Source organism: Ambystoma mexicanum, chromosome 3p (assembly GCF_040938575.1).
Source record: "Ambystoma mexicanum isolate Mex_15411 chromosome 3p, UKY_AmexF1_1, whole genome shotgun sequence".
Lineage (NCBI taxonomy): Eukaryota > Metazoa > Chordata > Amphibia > Caudata > Ambystomatidae > Ambystoma > Ambystoma mexicanum.
Window position 1 is genome coordinate 1,084,917,626 of NC_090925.1, and position 17,851 is coordinate 1,084,935,476.

The 17,851-nt window shown below is 48.1% G+C and overlaps 1 protein-coding gene across 1 annotated transcript in view; it reads left to right on the forward strand.

Moving 5' to 3' along the window:
- Nucleotides 1–17,851, forward strand: part of LARS1 (leucyl-tRNA synthetase 1) — an 860,995-nt gene that overhangs the window by 163,558 nt on the left and 679,586 nt on the right. The window lies entirely within an intron of this gene.

Consider the following 17,851-nt stretch of genomic DNA (forward strand, 5'->3'; position numbering starts at 1 on the left):
CATTGCTTGTCAACAATATATATCATTATATTTTATGTATTTCATATGTTGCTGATCTAAATCTTTATTGAGATCATGTTATTTTACCGGTGATGAATTAGTACCCTAGTGGGTATACCAACCAGTCCGGTTCTCAGAACAGTCTGTCACAGATGGCACAGGGAATTCTCCAAGTCTCTGAGAAGGTTAAAATGTCAATGGACCCTAGGGCCGCCAACCTCTCTCTCGTCTGAAAGCACCACCTCCATAACCCAGGTGTCATTTTTTTTTTAAAACTTTCTTTATTGGTATTTTGGTTAACATGTCAAAACATATACTCGAACATACCGTTCAAGAAGGAAATAAAAAGACAAAGAAAACGGTACAAGCCAGTCACTGGTGCCATCCGGCAGTCTCCCCCCGCCCCCATTCCCCACTCCCTCCCTCTCCGCGTCCTCCTCTCATCTGGCCGATAGTTGGCGCCTGGCCGGAAAGTCCAATTCATGTATTCTCTGTTTCGTTGGGTTTTTACACTGATATGGGCCCTTGACTATTTGCCTGGGACAGTGTTTGTGAGTCCCTCTCATCCACGGATGATATCAAGTAGGCTATATATGGTCCCCAGATGTCCGGAGGACGCGCATGGAGAGGTAGTGTTTTTATATAGCTGGTTTCTGTATCTTGGCAGTACGTTATGTCTTTTAACCAGCATTGTAGTCTCGGTGGTGGGCCCCTTGTAAGAAGATTCAATTCAACACTACAGCTAAGTCAATGCCTAGTCTGGGATACTGTCAGAATGCACCAAAGTATCAACCGAAAAGGATACAATATTCAAAAGGATACAGGAGGTAAGGTCTTCCGGATCCCTGTTCACCCGACTTGATAGTCGTGAAGTCAACAAAGACCTTCCAAATGATACAACCCTCTGGCTGATAAAACAGGCAGAGCGATGGATCACTGGAAAGGGCGTGGGTAAGGTATAGTAATCCAGCCTAGGACAAATTAAAGTATCATGATTAACTGCTCCAACATGAGTATGATGAGTTAGATAATGGCAGGAATGATCACACTGACCTGTATCTCTGGGTAGAACAATCCAGAAGTCTCTTGATGGATTTGAAATGAAGAACAAAACGACAGGGAAGGGAAAATTAGTAAGGGAGACTTATCCCGGACGGAACGAGGCTCACGCTAGATACGGGTTGAATTCACCACAGGATAGCGTCCAAAGTTCAGTTCAAAGTCACTTCCAATAATCCTTGAAAGGCTTCCTTCCCACTTAGGGATCAATCCTTCTGTTAGTTCCACAGATGCAGGAGTTAGAAGAAAATAGTGTTTGAAGACAACATGAGCGTGTGGATTTACACGCGGGCAGGAATCGCGCAGCCTGGGCCAGCCGCGTGTGAAGACAACGTGCGCGTGTGGATTTACACGCGGGCAGGGTTCACGCAGCCTTGGCCAGCCGCACTTGAAGACGAAGAGCGCGTGTGGATTTTACACGCGGGCAGGATTCACGCAGCCTGGGCCAGCCGCACTTGAAGACGAAGAGCGCGTGTGGATGTTACACGCGGGCAGGATTTACGCAGCCTTGGCCAGCCGCGTTTGAAGACGAAGAGCGCGTGTGGATTTTACACGCGGGCAGGATTCACGCAGCCTGGGCCAGCCGCACTTGAAGACGAAGAGCGCGTGTGGATTTTACACGCGGGCAGGATTCACGCAGCCTGGGCCAGCCGCACTTGAAGACGAAGAGCGCGTGTGGACTTTACACGCGGGCAGGATTCACGCAGCCTTGGCCAGCCGCGTATGAAGACAAAGAGCGCGTGTGGATTATCACGCGAAGGGATAGCTCCAGGAATCAGCGTGTGGCGGAACACACGCTATCGAAGGCCCAAAAGTAGCTGTAGGAATATACCAGGATGTAGATCAGAGGTTCAGCTACACGACGCCAATAGAGACGATCAGAAGCAGCGAGTGAAGTTTCTACGCTGCTTAAATACGTGATACCGTAGTTCACGTGACGAAGCAAAAGTCACGTGAAGTTAGCGACGTGAAAAGTGTAAACGTCGTTTTCCCGGTAACGTATCGAATAGCCTCCATTTGGAGTAGAACGGTCTAGCTGTTCTACGAGCGTAGCGTCCAGCATGCATGACAGTGCCATCCCCCAAAGGGACAACCTCTCCCCTTCTTGTGTGGAAGCGCTTCAATAAAGCAGGAGCATGAATGTTGGAAAGAGGTTCCCAGGACCTATCTTCGGGTCCATAGCCCTTCCAGTCCACCAGATAATACGGTCTACCAGAACGGAGTTTCATATCCAGTATGTCTTGTACCTCGTATTCATCAGACCCCCGCACAGAAATAGCAACAGGCCGTACCGGCAGTCTAGTAGTGTCAGAGAAAGGCTTGATGAGCGAGACGTGGAATACAGGATGCACCCGCCATCGTTGTGGCAAAGCCAGACGTACAGCAGCAGGATTAAGAACATGGAGCACAACATACGGACCGATGTATCTAGGCAACAATTTCTTTTTGCCCGGAATTCTTAAGTTCTTAGTGGATAGCCAGACTTTCATCCCAGCCTTATAGACGGGTGCGGACACCCTATGAGCGTCGGCATAGAACTTGTCACGTCGTTTGGCCTGCTCCAATTGCTGCTTCACCTTTCTTTGTAATCTCTTCAGATCACGAAGCGTACGGCCTGCGGCAGGCGTGTCCAGGGATAGACCGGAATCTAGAGGTATTGATCGGGGGTGTTGTCCATAGAGAGCATAGAACGGTGAAGTGCCTATGGCACTATGATAAGAGTTGTTATAGGCGAATTCAGCCGCCGGCAGTACCGTGAGCCAATCCGATTGGTATTGCAAACACAGACACCGCAGATATTGTTCCATAGTACAATTGACCCTTTCAGTCTGTCCGTCGGTTTGAGGATGATAAGCGCTGGACATTCTATCATCAATTAGTAATGCAGATGTTAAGGCTCTCCAGAAGCGTGACGCAAACTGCGAGCCCCTGTCAGTAATGATTACTGATGGTAGACCAAAGAAACGGAATATATGTTGGATGAATAGATCAGCCAGAACAGTAGCAGTTGGTAAACCAATACAGGGAACAAATAGGGCCAATTTAGTGAAATAATCCACTACGACCCATAGGGTATCGTATCCTTGATTTGGGGGGAGTTCCACCACAAAGTCCATAGATATCATGTCCCATGGTTTGGTAGGGACAGGCAGGGATTGGAGTAAGCCCACTGGTTTACCAGGAGTATTTTTACATTGGATACATACGGAACAAGAAGATACGTAGTTTATAACGTCTTTTGCCATGGATGGCCACCAGCACCACCTTTTGAGTAGGTCCAGTGTTTTCTTCTGTCCAGGATGGGCTGCAATCAAGGAATCATGATTCCATTTGAGGGCTTTATCCCGCATTGAAGGAGTTGATAGATAAAGCACCCCCTGTGTGAATGGTAAACCGTTATGCACGTCTAGATTCATATCCTGGACTACTTGTGGATTATTTTTTACCCACTCTTGTATTTCGGTTTTTAAGGATGGTTGAACCGAACAACCACAAATCACATGATCTGCCAACAGCTGGATCTGTACTTGTTTTTCTTCCTGCGCCTCTTTACTCATACGGGACAAAGCGTCCGACTTAACATGTTCTCGGGCAGGACGATAGGTGACCTGGAAATCGTATTGGGCAAAAAAGACATGCCATCTGGCCTGACGGGCCGTAAGGCATTTCATGGATTTGAATGCTTGGAGATTTCTATGGTCAGAGTACACCAACACCTGTTGTTTGGCCCCAAGAAGATGATGACGCCATTCTCGGAAGGCATCTTTGATAGCCAGTAGTTCCCGCTCAGTAACGGTGTAGTTCCGTTCATATGAGGTGAGTTTACGAGAGAAGAAAGCCACTGGGTGTTCCTCCTTGGTTTCTGTGCAGACTTGTGAGAGCACTGCGCCAATAGCGACACTGGATGCATCCGCTTCAACGACAAACTGGCGATCAGGATCCGGATGTTGAAGCACGGGTGCAGTGGTAAATGCTTCCTTCAGTTTTTCGAATGCTGCTTGGGCATGTTGGTTCCAACAGAAAGGTACTTTGGAACTAGTTAAAGCCGTCAAAGGAGCTACTGTTTTGGAAAAGGAATGGATGAATCTGCGATAGAAATTCGCAAAGCCCAAGAAAGACTGTAGCGACTTGACGTTATGTGGAATTGGCCAATTCAAGACTGCCTTTACCTTGGAACGACTCATTCGAGCACCTAGATTGGTAATGTCGTAACCAAGGAACTCCACTTCCTGCGAATGAAAGACACATTTTTCGGCTTTCACATAAAGGTGGTTCTCCCTAAGTCTTTGTAGGACTGTAGAAACATGTCTGACGTGTTCCGATAGAGATGAGGAGTAAATCAAAATGTCGTCCAGATAGACAACCACAAATCGGTCCATGATGTCTCTGAATATATCATTCATGAAGAATTGAAATGTGGCGGGAGCATTGCACAGACCAAAAGGCATCACCAAATATTCGTAAAGACCATACCGTGTCTTAAAAGCGGTCTTCCATTCGTCGCCTTCACGAATGCGAACCAAATTGTATGCACCTCGCAAGTCCAGTTTGGTGAAGTAGCTGGAAGTGCCTAACTGATCCAACAGCACGTTTATTAGCGGTAAGGGGTATTGGTTTTTGATGGTGATATCATTAAGTGCCCTGTAATCAATGCAGGGTCGGAGGTCTCCCTCTTTCTTAGGAACAAAGAATAGAGGAGATGCAGCAGGAGATTGCGAGGTTCGTATAAAGCCCATGGCTAGCGCCTTGTCAATGTATTCCTTTAACACGACATCTTCTTTAGGTGTTAAAGAATAAACACGGCCTGTAGGAATTTTGGCACCCGGAATCAGTTCAATAGGACAGTCGTACTGTCGATGAGGAGGTAATTGTTCTGCCTGGCCTTTATCAAAGACATCAGCATAATCAGCGTATTCGCATGGTATGATATTGTCGCATTGATGTACCACGCTGATAGCAGAAACCTCCACCACAGAGGCCAATAAGTGTTGTTTATCTGACACCTCCTGACTGGTAAAGCAATGTTCGTTGCAATGAGTCGAAGGATATTGGAGCGATCCCGAAACCCAGTCAACAGTAGGATTGTGAAGGGTTAACCATGCAAGACCAAGTATGATCTCGTACTGCGGAGCAGCAATAACATCGAAGACGATTTCTTCTGAATGGTTATTTGATAGCGTCATCCGAACAGGTACCGTCTCCTGGGTTACCATACCAGAAGTTAACACAGATCCGTCCACGGTATTCACCGTTTCGGGTTTTTTTTTGTTTACTAGGGGTAAGGAGCGGTTCTTAGCATAGGTGATGTCTATATAATTGCTGGTGGCGCCAGAATCAACCATGGCCTTGGAAACCACTTCTCGCTCATCACAATGTAACGTCACCTGAACTATTACAGGTGCATGTTTAGGAATGGTACTGGAGTCCGATGAAACACTCGACATAGGGACTCCTGCTAATGTCGAGTTTTGGCGTTTCCCGCACGCTTGACGGGTTTTTTAGGGCATGTTGCCAATAAATGCTCGGAAGAACCACAATACATACATAAGTGGTTTTTTCTTCGGTTCTCCCGTTCTGTATTGGACAATCGGCCTCTCACGGCGCCTATTTGCATGGGTTCAGGGTCGTTAGAGATGACTGCTGGTGTCTCTGACCGCCCCGAGACTGGCATGAAGGGCTTTTTCTCTCCCTTTCGAGCATTCCTTCGGGCGTCGATTTGTAGAACCAAATCAAGCAGCTCTGGGAAACCCGTAGGAACCACAGGAACAGTAGATAAGGCGTCTTTCAGTTCTTCAGAAAGACCCTTGTAAAAAACAGCCGTTTTCTTGCTGTCAGGCCATTGGGTTTCCGCCGTCAGTTGGTTGAACCGGGCGACGTAAGACATAAGGGGTTGGCTGCCTTGTTGTAGGTTAAGCAACTCCAAATCTGTGGCTTGAGTAGAGTAACGCATGTCAAAGACTTTACTCATAGCAGTCAAGAGATCGTCACAATCGTACAACAAAGGGCTATTAGTTTCCAACAAAGGGTTAGCCCAAGCAGCAGCCGTGCCCCCTAAATGGGAAAGCACGAAGGCTGCTTTTGTGGTTAGGTCAGGAAAAGATGTAGGACGGCAAAGGAAATGGAGTCGGCACTGGTTTACAAAGGTTCTGTAGGTTTTGGGATCACCCGTGAACCTTTCTGGAGGGGCCAAGGGAAACTGAGTGGGCATAACCACGTTAATAGTCTCCTGTGGGGGTGCCGTAGTCCCAGATCCGGATGCGGTAGCCATCGGTGCTTGTGTTCCCTGAGGACTACCATGTAGGGCGTCTTGCATAACGTCCATACGGTGCCGTAGCATGTCCTGTGCAGTAACCATTTCATTTCTCAAATCGTGGATCAACTGTGTCAAAACAGTTAAAGGATCCGTACCCTCCATGGCTTCTGATTCTGTCAGAATGCACCAAAGTATCAACCGAAAAGGATACAATATTCAAAAGGATACAGGAGGTAGGGTCTTCCGGATCCCTGTTCACCCGACTTGATAGTCGTGAAGTCAACAAAGACCTTCCAAATGATACAACCCTCTGGCTGATAAAACAGGCAGAGCGATGGATCACTGGAAAGGGCGTGGGTAAGGTATAGTAATCCAGCCTAGGACAAATTAAAGTATCATGATTAACTGCTCCAACATGAGTATGATGAGTTAGATAATGGCAGGAATGATCACACTGACCTGTATCTCTGGGTAGAACAATCCAGAAGTCTCTTGATGGATTTGAAATGAAGAACAAAACGACAGGGAAGGGAAAATTAGTAAGGGAGACTTATCCCGGACGGAACGAGGCTCACGCTAGATACGGGTTGAATTCACCACAGGATAGCGTCCAAAGTTCAGTTCAAAGTCACTTCCAATAATCCTTGAAAGGCTTCCTTCCCACTTAGGGATCAATCCTTCTGTTAGTTCCACAGATGCAGGAGTTAGAAGAAAATAGTGTTTGAAGACAACATGAGCGTGTGGATTTACACGCGGGCAGGAATCGCGCAGCCTGGGCCAGCCGCGTGTGAAGACAACGTGCGCGTGTGGATTTACACGCGGGCAGGGTTCGCGCAGCCTTGGCCAGCCGCACTTGAAGACGAAGAGCGCGTGTGGATTTTACACGCGGGCAGGATTCACGCAGCCTGGGCCAGCCGCACTTGAAGACGAAGAGCGCGTGTGGATGTTACACGCGGGCAGGATTTACGCAGCCTTGGCCAGCCGCGTTTGAAGACGAAGAGCGCGTGTGGATTTTACACGCGGGCAGGATTCACGCAGCCTGGGCCAGCCGCACTTGAAGACGAAGAGCGCGTGTGGATGTTACACGCGGGCAGGATTTACGCAGCCTTGGCCAGCCGCGTATGAAGACAAAAAGCGCGTGTGGACTTTACACGCGGGCAGGATTCACGCAGCCTGGGCCGGCCGCACTTGAAGACGAAGAGCGCGTGTGGATTTTACACGCGGGCAGGATTCACACAGCCTTGGCCAGCCGCGTATGAAGACAAAGAGCGCGTGTGGATTTTACACGCGGGCAGGATTCACGCAGCCTTGGCCAGCCGCGTATGAAGACAAAGAGCGCGTGTGGATTATCACGCGAAGGGATAGCTCCAGGAATCAGCGTGTGGCGGAACACACGCTATCGAAGGCCCAAAAGTAGCTGTAGGAATATACCAGGATGTAGATCAGAGGTTCAGCTACACGACGCCAATAGAGACGATCAGAAGCAGCGAGTGAAGTTTCTACGCTGCTTAAATACGTGATACCGTAGTTCACGTGACGAAGCAAAAGTCACGTGAAGTTAGCGACGTGAAAAGTGTAAACGTCGTTTTCCCGGTAACGTATCGAATAGCCTCCATTTGGAGTAGAACGGTCTAGCTGTTCTACGAGCGTAGCGTCCAGCATGCATGACAGATACTGAATGGAAACCCTTATTGATATATCTTTATGTCCAGTTCATGAGTTCTGGATGACTACCCCTATATAACACCCCTCTCTTAGAATCCCCCTGACCCCACTGAGCCAAGAAGTAGTTCTGTTTTGCAAGTTTAAAAGGTTTATTTGAGAATTTAAACAATATATATATATCACACTTTATAATAAATTAATATCTGATAGTACACTTAGACATACGATGTTGATCAACAATGGGTAATCTGGCCCTAGCACACTTCTTTACAATCAATGAGGAGTTAGTATAGGATGGATAAAGTAGCAAAACTACTTTTATGATTTCAAGGGAAAAGCAATGAGGAATAAAATTCAGTACAGAAATACTTGATATGATTTTAGCAAAAGATAAAATAATCACTTTTTCTCTGGCAATTCACCCCCCTCCCCTATGCAATGTAAGAAATGGAAGGAGATGGAAGTAACGCACACAGTTCTTAGGAATGCAATCAAATATAATTCAGTTCACCCCAGCAAGCTTAGACCACAGATAGAAGTTTGAAACACAGGCCCAAAATGCTTTTAAAAGGTGATGGCAATGAAGTGAGAAATATGCTGAAAATGGTTTTAATTCCCTTTAGGAGGTTCAGGGGGAGTGGTAGCTACTTGGGATAAGTTCAGGCTCACTTTAGCAATGATTCAGAGATGGTGATTAAGAGGCAAACGAATTTTTAGCAAGGAAAGAAATGACTACTGATGGTTACACGTGGCTGGATTTTTAACCAAATCGCAAATCGCAGTAAAATTCGCAAGTGCGTGAATCGTGATTGCGGAAAAAGTATAAGGAGTAGGAAGAACGATTTTGTAAAGGTTGTTTTTCGGATTTAAAGTAAACTCGAAATGACAAGTGACAGCTATGCAGCTGCAGAATTGACAAGTGACAGTGGTGCAGCTTTACAAAATGACAAGTGACAACTTCTAGGAGGCAGTTCTGGTTAGATTAAAATAGTTTGGACTAGATTATTTTAAACTAAGAGCTTATTTCTGTCGCAATCTGACCTAAGTACTCACAATATAATTTGGAAGGACTAGACCTCGTCACGGATCTGATCAATCAGGCTAGCGGCACTTCACAGCGATCTGGTCTCTGGGTCTGCGGTTCTGCACGGTCTGGTCTGGTCTGTCCGGATACAGCGGTCTCTGCACGGCTCCTGGATCTCTGCACTGGTCCTGGCAAAAGTTCTTGGCAAGGGATTCAAGCAGCTCGCCCCGGCTGTGAGTAGCTTGCAATGATTTGAGGCCTGCTGCAGAGAACTCAGCTTGTCGTTTTAGGCCTCTGATTTAGGTTCTAAAGTATAAGTTCTAGGTTCTGGAGTATGTAGCTGGAGTCAGTCTGGAACTGGTATCTTCTAGATGTTGTGTGGTCCGGCAAAACGCTCCGCAGCAACTGGATTTGAATCTCTCTACCTGTCCCAGCAGTCTCTTTTTATGTGTTTTGGAAATGGGTGTGTGCCCGGGCCTAGCTAAGCCTGCCCCTCTCTACTTGTCATTGGCCCAATTCTCCCCTCTCCCATGATTGAGGGAAGGAAATGTGAGTCAGAGTGATGCTGTAGGTTTTATGGGTCAGAGGATCCTCCCCTGGTCAGTTTGCCCACAAATCTATATTTGATACAAATACATCCTTCCCAGATATACAATTTGTTGAAATTACATGGGCACATTATATATTCCTTATGGTCCATGCTTGTCCGCCTCTGATCTTCCTGGGGGCTTGCATTCAGAAATGGCAACATTTTGCGCTTTTTAACTGGTTTTGCAATATCAGACACTTACCCAAAATTACACACATGTGCGCAAGGAGTATGGACATTAATTGATGAAGTGTCAGATTTTTAACATGCAGACATTTGGAGTGACAACCTCTTTTCCGCTCGTAACCCCCCAGATCATACCACCGGGTCCTAAAACCTCTTAAAACGTGGGCAGAAAAATCACAAGAATTATGGTATCATTTAGATAATTTTGACAAGCCGCACCATGAGTTATACATCTTTCTTAAAATCATATTTTGGCCAACAGGGGTGTGTCCTCCCAAGTCACATGGTGGAGAAACCAGTCTATCCACTTTCTTTAAGCTCAGCCTGTCCTCAGAGGGGGCTGCCCCTCCCCGTTTCTGCCAAGAGGAAGCCACTTTTACGATGCCCCACCTATAACATTTGCCTGAGTCCAGGACAGGCCTTTGTTCAACTCCCTGTAGCTGCTCCACCCCTAATCAAATCAGAGAGGTGACAACTCCTTTTGGCAAGGGGAAGAGTGGTTGAGCAAGTTTTAACTCATGTGGGGGTAGATGTCAGGCAGAATTAGAATCTCTTTAAGCCAGTTTTTAGCTACATGTCATTTTTTTGTTCCCAGTTTAAATCACTTACGATTTTTACATACACATTAAATAATTACTTCCTTCAAGTCATTTCAGAATATATTTTTACATTGTATCCACCTCTTAGCAAGTCTTTCCTTGGTCTGGTTTTGTTTCATTTGTTCAGTTTTACACAAAAGTCTGGTGGTTGTAAAACGCCGGCTTTCTGATAGTGGTGAGTACTGGTAATGCAACCATTTTTGGGATTTAAGAAAATGAATTCCCCACAGTTCTGGGTTGCTTTTGGCAATCAGCATTGCCATTCCCAATGGTTTCAGGCTACTGTGTGGGTAGCCCAATGGTGGTTTTAGGCAGTGCCCTCCTGTGCTCACAACATAGGCAAAAATGGGTGGCAGCCTATTCTTCATGCATTTCCCTTTGCATTTTCTGGGAGGTTCTGGCCATCATGATGTTTTTCATGCCAGTACTGCACAGTTTTCCTATTCTGGCGTACATGTGGGCTTTTTGGCCATCTTGGATTTTCTAAGCCCACAGCACCAAATGTTGCAGCATGATAGCTCAAACGTGGGTCAGGACACCCAACAAAGCCCCCCCACGCGACTGCACTTTGAATTTGAGTCGATGGGGAGTCGGGTGCACAAAAGGTTTTGACCCACGCACTGGTATGTCCGCATAATCTTCTTCCAATTCTGCAAATGGCACAGTTCAGCATCTTTTCCTCCATCCGGTACTGATCGATCGGTTCTCCTCGCTGGTCCTGATGGGAATATTGGGCGGTACCCCAGGCTCCTTGGGTCTCTGCTCCCGGTCTCCGGATCGTCCTCCTTGGCCAGTCTCCAGGTTTTCTTTCTCCTAGGACGACAAAGGAAAAGCGGCAATACCTATTCATGGACATTTCTCCCCCACCATTGATATAGTGGGGTGGCATATATAATTTAGAACTCAACAGATATGAACATGCACATTTTTTTAAATTAAGCAACAGGAACACATAAACTTGAGAAACACAGAATTTGATAGGCTATATGTAGGATATTTTAGGGTTGGAATTGAATTACTCTGGAGCGGTACCCTCTGGGATTACAGAGGACTCCTCCAGTTGCTGCAAAGTGTGCCTGGGATGGCAACACTTCAACTGGTTTATGTGGACCCACTTGTCTTCCCCCTCTGCCAAACCGCCTTTGGGGATGCGGATCTTGTAGGCCACAGGGGAGATCTTGTCTATAATTGTGACTGCATAAGCTGTCGAACCCTTTCGTCTTCCCGTCCCTCCACACTCTCCTCACCTGAGTCTTCAGAGTGGCCTGTGTTCCCTAGATTCCGCCGGCTCAGATAGTCCCGTTCTTTTTTAGGTAGCACTTGCCTGTCTCGGTGAGAAGCCACAGTGACTGCTGATAATACAGCCGTCCTGGGGCCCCTTTTCCGGGATCAGGCCGGACAAAGGGAAAAAAACCCACACGTGGGAAAAAACCCTTAGGATACTTCTGGTAACGAGGTAGGTGGAGATCCAAGATAGAAATCTGTAGGACTGGAAGCAGATGCGAGGTCCGCAGGGTAGAACACGGGAGGGAAGCCCAATGCGACACCAATGAGAGGTGAAGGGAGCCTAAACAACTACCGGCCCAAGGACCTTAAAGGCATGGGGAGAAACTAAAGAAGAGAAAAACCAGCAACAGACGGAAAAAAAGGGAAAACTGGAGAGCCGCGGGTAAAAAGCGGCAAAGAGGAGAGAAGAAAAAACGCCCGCCGCCGGAGCGGCGAGACTAGAAGGAGAAGTGTGAAAGTGCCGAGGGATCGGCAAAGAAGAGGCTGTGATACGAGAGGCCGCTGCTGAAAACAAAAACGGCCAACAGGTACGTAGAAGAAACTTTATCCCCAGGGCCGGGGATAAGCAGACAGAGAAGACCCGCAGCACGCCGAGGCGAGCAGAGGGCAAGACGCTGGGGGAGCGCAAGAACCAGAGCCGCTGGAGCGAGGGCCAGCAATAGGTTGAAACGCAGCGACTGCCGGGCTTGAAGGGCAGGTAAACTCCCGGCAGTGCTGTGATTGGCCACGAATCAATACTAGACACAAAGAAGGGACTATACCGCTCTACCTGCCGGTTAGCCTCCAACTTGGAAGGAGCCGCCACCCGCGGTAGCGATTGCGGATGACAGTATGACCCCCTCTCTACCTAACCGCCCCAGGCTTCCCTGAATAGCGGCGGTGAAAAGTCGCCAACAACCTTGGAGCATGAACCTGAGAAGCCGGTTCCCATGAATCCTCCGACTCAGGGTATCCCTTCCAGGACAAGAGGTACTCCAGACGTCCGCGATAATACCTGGAATCACGGACCTGAGATACCTCATACTCATCAGGCTCCGAGGACCGTGCCAGGATAGCTCTGGGAATGGTTCTATGGTGAAGGTCAGGATAGTAAGGTTTGAGAAGAGAGGAAGGAAAGACTGGGTGAATGCGGCGAAGAGAGGAAGGAAGCCTAAGGCGAAAAGTGACAGGATTGACTTTAGAGAGAATAGTGAAAGGTCCCAAAAAACGAGGAGACAGTTTAGAAGGCCTTGTCCATCTGGGAAGAAACCGGGTGGACAACCACACCTGATCACCTGGCTTCCATATCGGACATTCCCTCCGATGTTGATCGGCACATGATTTTGTCCGTCTTCTGCTGACCTCTAAACTCCGCATAGCTGAAGTCTGGGCTTCCTTAATATTCCCTAACACCTCTTCCACTGTCGGGGAGTTGGTGTAACTGGGGACCTCCGGAAACACGGCACAAGGGTGAACCGCATAAGAGCAGAAGAAAGGAGAGAGTCCCGTGGCGGAATGCCTGGTGTTGTTATACGAGAACTGCTGTGGGAAGCAGCGAGACCCAATTTTCTTGTTGTTGAGATATGTAACACCTTAAGTATTGTTCCAGGGTAGCATTCAGGCGTTCCGTCTGACCGTTGGTCTCCGGGTGAAACCCTGAAGAGAGATCTCTTTCAATGCCCAAACGGTTGCCGAAGGCAGTCCAAAATTTTGAGATATATTGACTTCCCCGATCCGAGATTATCTTATCGGGGAGACCGTGTAGCTTGAAAATGTCTCGAGAGAAAACCTCTGCCATCTTAGCCGCAGTGGGCAGCCCTGGAAGGGGAGAAAAATGTGCCAACTTCGAAAAAGCGTCTACCGTGACCATGATGCAGGTACAGGATTCCGATACCGCCAGATCGACAATGAAATCGATAGATATAAGACCCCAGGGGCGTGTTGGAAGTTCGACCTGAGTGAGCAGACCCAAAGGTTTTCCCAGGCGATATTTTGCTCTGGCACAAATTGGACAAGCCTTGACATACTCGTATGTCTCTTTTCTAGCGTTTGGCCAAAGAAACGTTCTAGAGAGAAGCTCAAGGGTATTCTCGGCCCCTCTATGGCCTGCCGAGCGAGAGTCGTGACTCCACTTCAGGATTCTAGCACGAAGAGAACCTTTGGGAATGTACAGTTTCTGTTTGTAGAAAAGCCAGTTTCCTCTTTGTTGAAAAGGAGAGGTAATACGTAGGGGTAGTTGGTGCTTTTCCTGAAGGAGAGCAGTTTTCACCTCTTTTAGAAAAGAACCAACAAAGGCCAGGATTTGGTTGCGTTTGAACATAGACTCCCTTTTGGTCTCCAGGTGTTCCTTGGTGGAGTCTTTGCGCGATAAGGCATCTGCCAGACTATTCTGTGATCCCGGGATATACGAGACTTGGAATTCAAACTGTGCAAAATGATGGGCCCACCTGGCCTGCCTGGAATTGGAACACTCCAATTCTTGTAGTCCCTTGAGGTTCTTATGGTCGGTCCTAATCAGAAATGGATGTCTGGCTCCTAGTAGGAGATGGCGCCACTCTTCACAGGCAAGTTTCATGGCCAGAAGTTCTTTCTCCAGGACTGAATAGTTGAGTTGGCTAGGAGAAAGGGTTTTTGACATGTATGCCACGGGGTGTTCCACTCCTTGGATGGTCTGGAGCAATACCGCTCCTACCGCTACCGCAGAAGCGTCGGTCTCCAAAATAAATGGCTGTGATTGATCAGGATGCTGGAGAATGGGGGCAGTACAGAACAATCTCTTGAGAAATTCGAAACTCTTCTCTGCCTCGTCAGACCAAAAAAACGGAACTGCCTCCTTCTTGAGTAGGCGTGTAATCGGGTATACTACCTCCGAAAAGTTTGAGATAAATCTGCGGTAGTAATTTGCTAATCCCAAAAATCTCTGGACTTCTCGGACTGAAGTGGGAGCTGGCCAATCAAGAATAGCATCAACCTTGGTTTGGTCCATGGCCACCCCTTCTTTGGAAAGAATGAATCCGAGATAGTGAACCGAGGATACCGCAAATTTGCACTTCTCGCCCTTGACCAGCAACTGGTTTTCCTGAAGGCGAGACAGAACCTGGGTGACATGTTGGATATGTTCCTCCATGTTAGTGGAGAAAATCAGAATGTCGTCGAGGTATATTATAACCGAGACTGACAGCAGATCTGAAAATAGCCTATCCATGAATCTCTGGAATGCAGCCGGTGCGTTCACTAAGCCGAATGGCATCACTCTGTACTCAAAAAGACCGTATGGAGTTCGAAAAGCCGTTTTCCATTCGTCCCCATCAGTGATGCGAAGCAGATGATATGCGTTCCTGAGATCCAATTTGGTGAAGGTTCGAGCCCCTTGTACTGCCTCAATAATGTCGGTTATGAGTGGCATGGGATACCGATCACGGATTGTAACCTTATTGAGGCCCCGGTAATCGATACAGGGTCTGAGGTCAGTCGTGTCTTTTTTCTTGATGAAGAACAGAGAGGCGCCAGCTGGTGACCTTGAAGGTCGAATAAGACCATTCTCCAAGTTGGTATCCAGATAGACTCTTAATACCTTCTTTTCGGCCTGAGAGAGAGAGAACATGCGCCCAAATGGAACCAGTGCATTAGGCTCGAGATCGATTGAGCAGTCTTCTGGCCGATGAGGAGGTAGCATGGAGATTCTCTTGGAACACCCCGGAGAACCTTGCACAAAAATTAGGAAGCGTGTGAATACCCACATGATCCTTGGAGAGAACCCTAACCGACTGTTGATCCTCCCTAGTATCGGGAGGAAGACAGTTGACTGAACAGTACGTGGAACAAAAACTTAGTCGATTTTCCGTCCAGTTGATATACGGGTTATGCTTGCGCAGCCAAGGAATGCCTAGAATTATGGGGAAATGTGCAGCTCTAATAATGTCGAACTGCAGGGCTTCTGTGTGTTGGTTGATGACCACGGAGAGTTGTTCAGTGGTATGAGTGATTAGTCCAGACGATAAGGGTGTACCGTCCACTCCTTCCACCTTTTGACCCACCTTGCGAACTATCCGAGTGAGTCCCATCTTGCCAGCCCACAGAGTGTCCACGAAATTCCCTGCCGCTCCACAATCCAATAAGGCTAATGTTTCCACTGGTCTTCCATTTAGATTCAAGGCAATAGATAGTACCATCAGTCTGGAATCCTCTTGGGATTCTGAAGCCGTCACCGAAAGCGTGACATAGGGACGCTGAAAAAGATCTGAGTACCCCCGGCTGCCCGTCCCTATTGACGCCGAGGGTAGTCGTTTCCCGCCTTTCTCTCCGGTACCTCAGAGCAATCCTTCAGTGCATGTTGATCGGAACCACAATAGGCGCACAACCCTCTTTCTCTTCTTCGCCGTCTCTCCGCTGATGACAGAGGTGCCCTGGTAGCTCCGATTTGCATCGGTTCTTCGCTCTGAGTAGACGAGAAATGTCCAGAGGGAGAGTGTGAAGGAGGGTTCATGGGATTTCCTGATCCTCTTTGCTTCCGGCGTTCTGCCCTTCTCTCTTGGAGGCGGTACTCGATGTGGAGAGCGGCAGTAAGTAAGTCTGGAAATGTGGGGGAGCGTGGAGATCTGGCTAGCTCGTCTTTGATCTCATCTCTCAACCCTCTCCGGAATACAGCATATTGTGCTTGTTCGGACCATCCCGCTCCTGCTGCCAATGTCTTAAAGGAGGAGATGTATGACAGCACGTCTAGAGCACCCTGTCGTGCATCCAGCAGGTCCTCACCTGCAGTAAAAGATAATTCAGGTCGCTCGAAAGTCTGTTTCAGTAGGTTCCGGAACCCCGAAAAATCTTGTAAGATAGCATTACTGTTTGTAACTAGGGGAGTAGCCCAGGCTAAAGCATTCCCTGTCATATTTGAAATCATAAACCCTACTCTGGCTTGGTCCGTGGAGAACGTATGTGGTCTGAAGGTGAAGTACACATTGCAGGCCTCCAGGAATTCCTTTACCCTCTTAGGTGAGCCATCAAATCTTCCTGAAGATAGAGCCATGGGAGGCAATTCCGGGGGATGTGAGGGTTCCCGGACCGCTACCATCTGTTTTAGAAGGGCATTCTCAGTCTTTACCCCCTGTAATTCCAGTGACATGGCCTGAAAAGCCTTCCATAACTCCTGAACTTGTTCTTCGGCTGACATCTTGGCCTTTCTTGGCGTTTCAATCTGTGACTGCATAAGCTGTCAAACCCTTTCGTCTTCCCGTCCCTCCACTCTCTCCTCACCTGAGTCTTCAGAGTGGCCTGTGTTCCGTAGATTCCGCCGGCTCAGATAGTCCCGTTCTTTTTTAGGTAGCACTTGCCTGTCTCGGTGAGAAGCCACAGTGACTGCTGATAATACAGCCGTCCTGGGGCCCCTTTTCCGGGATCAGGCCGGACAAAGGGAAAAAAACCCACACGTGGGAAAAAACCCTTAGGATACTTCTGGTAACGAGGTAGGTGGAGATCCAAGATAGAAATCTGTAGGACTGGAAGCAGATGCGAGGTCCGCAGGGTAGAACACGGGAGGGAAGCCCAATGCGACACCAATGAGAGGTGAAGGGAGCCTAAACAACTACCGGCCCAAGGACCTTAAAGGCATGGGGAGAAACTAAAGAAGAGAAAAACCAGCAACAGACGGAAAACAAGGGAAAACTGGAGAGCCGCGGGTAAAAAGCGGCAAAGAGGAGAGAAGAAAAAACGCCCGCCGCCGGAGCAGCGAGACTAGAAGGAGAAGTGTGAAAGTGCCGAGGGATCGGCAAAGAAGAGGCTGTGAAACGAGAGGCCGCTGCTGAAAACAAAAACGGCCAACAGGTACGTAGAAGAAACTTTATCCCCAGGGCCGGGGATAAGCAGACAGAGAAGACCCGCCGCACGCCGAGGCGAGCAGAGGGCAAGACGCTGGGGGAGCGCAAGAACCAGAGCCCCTGGAGCGAGGGCCAGCAATAGGTTGAAACGCAGCGACTGCCGGGCTTGAAGGGCAGGTAAACTCCCGGCAGTGCTGTGATTGGCCACAAATCAATACTAGACACAAAGAAGGGACTATACCGCTCTACCTGCCGGTTAGCCTCCAACTTGGAAGGAGCCGCCACCCGCGGTAGCGATTGCGGATGACAATAATCTCAAAGGGTCCCTTCCATGTAGGCAAGAATTTTCGCTGTTTGGCCTGGTTCCTTTGGAAATTGTATAGATAGGCCCGATCACCC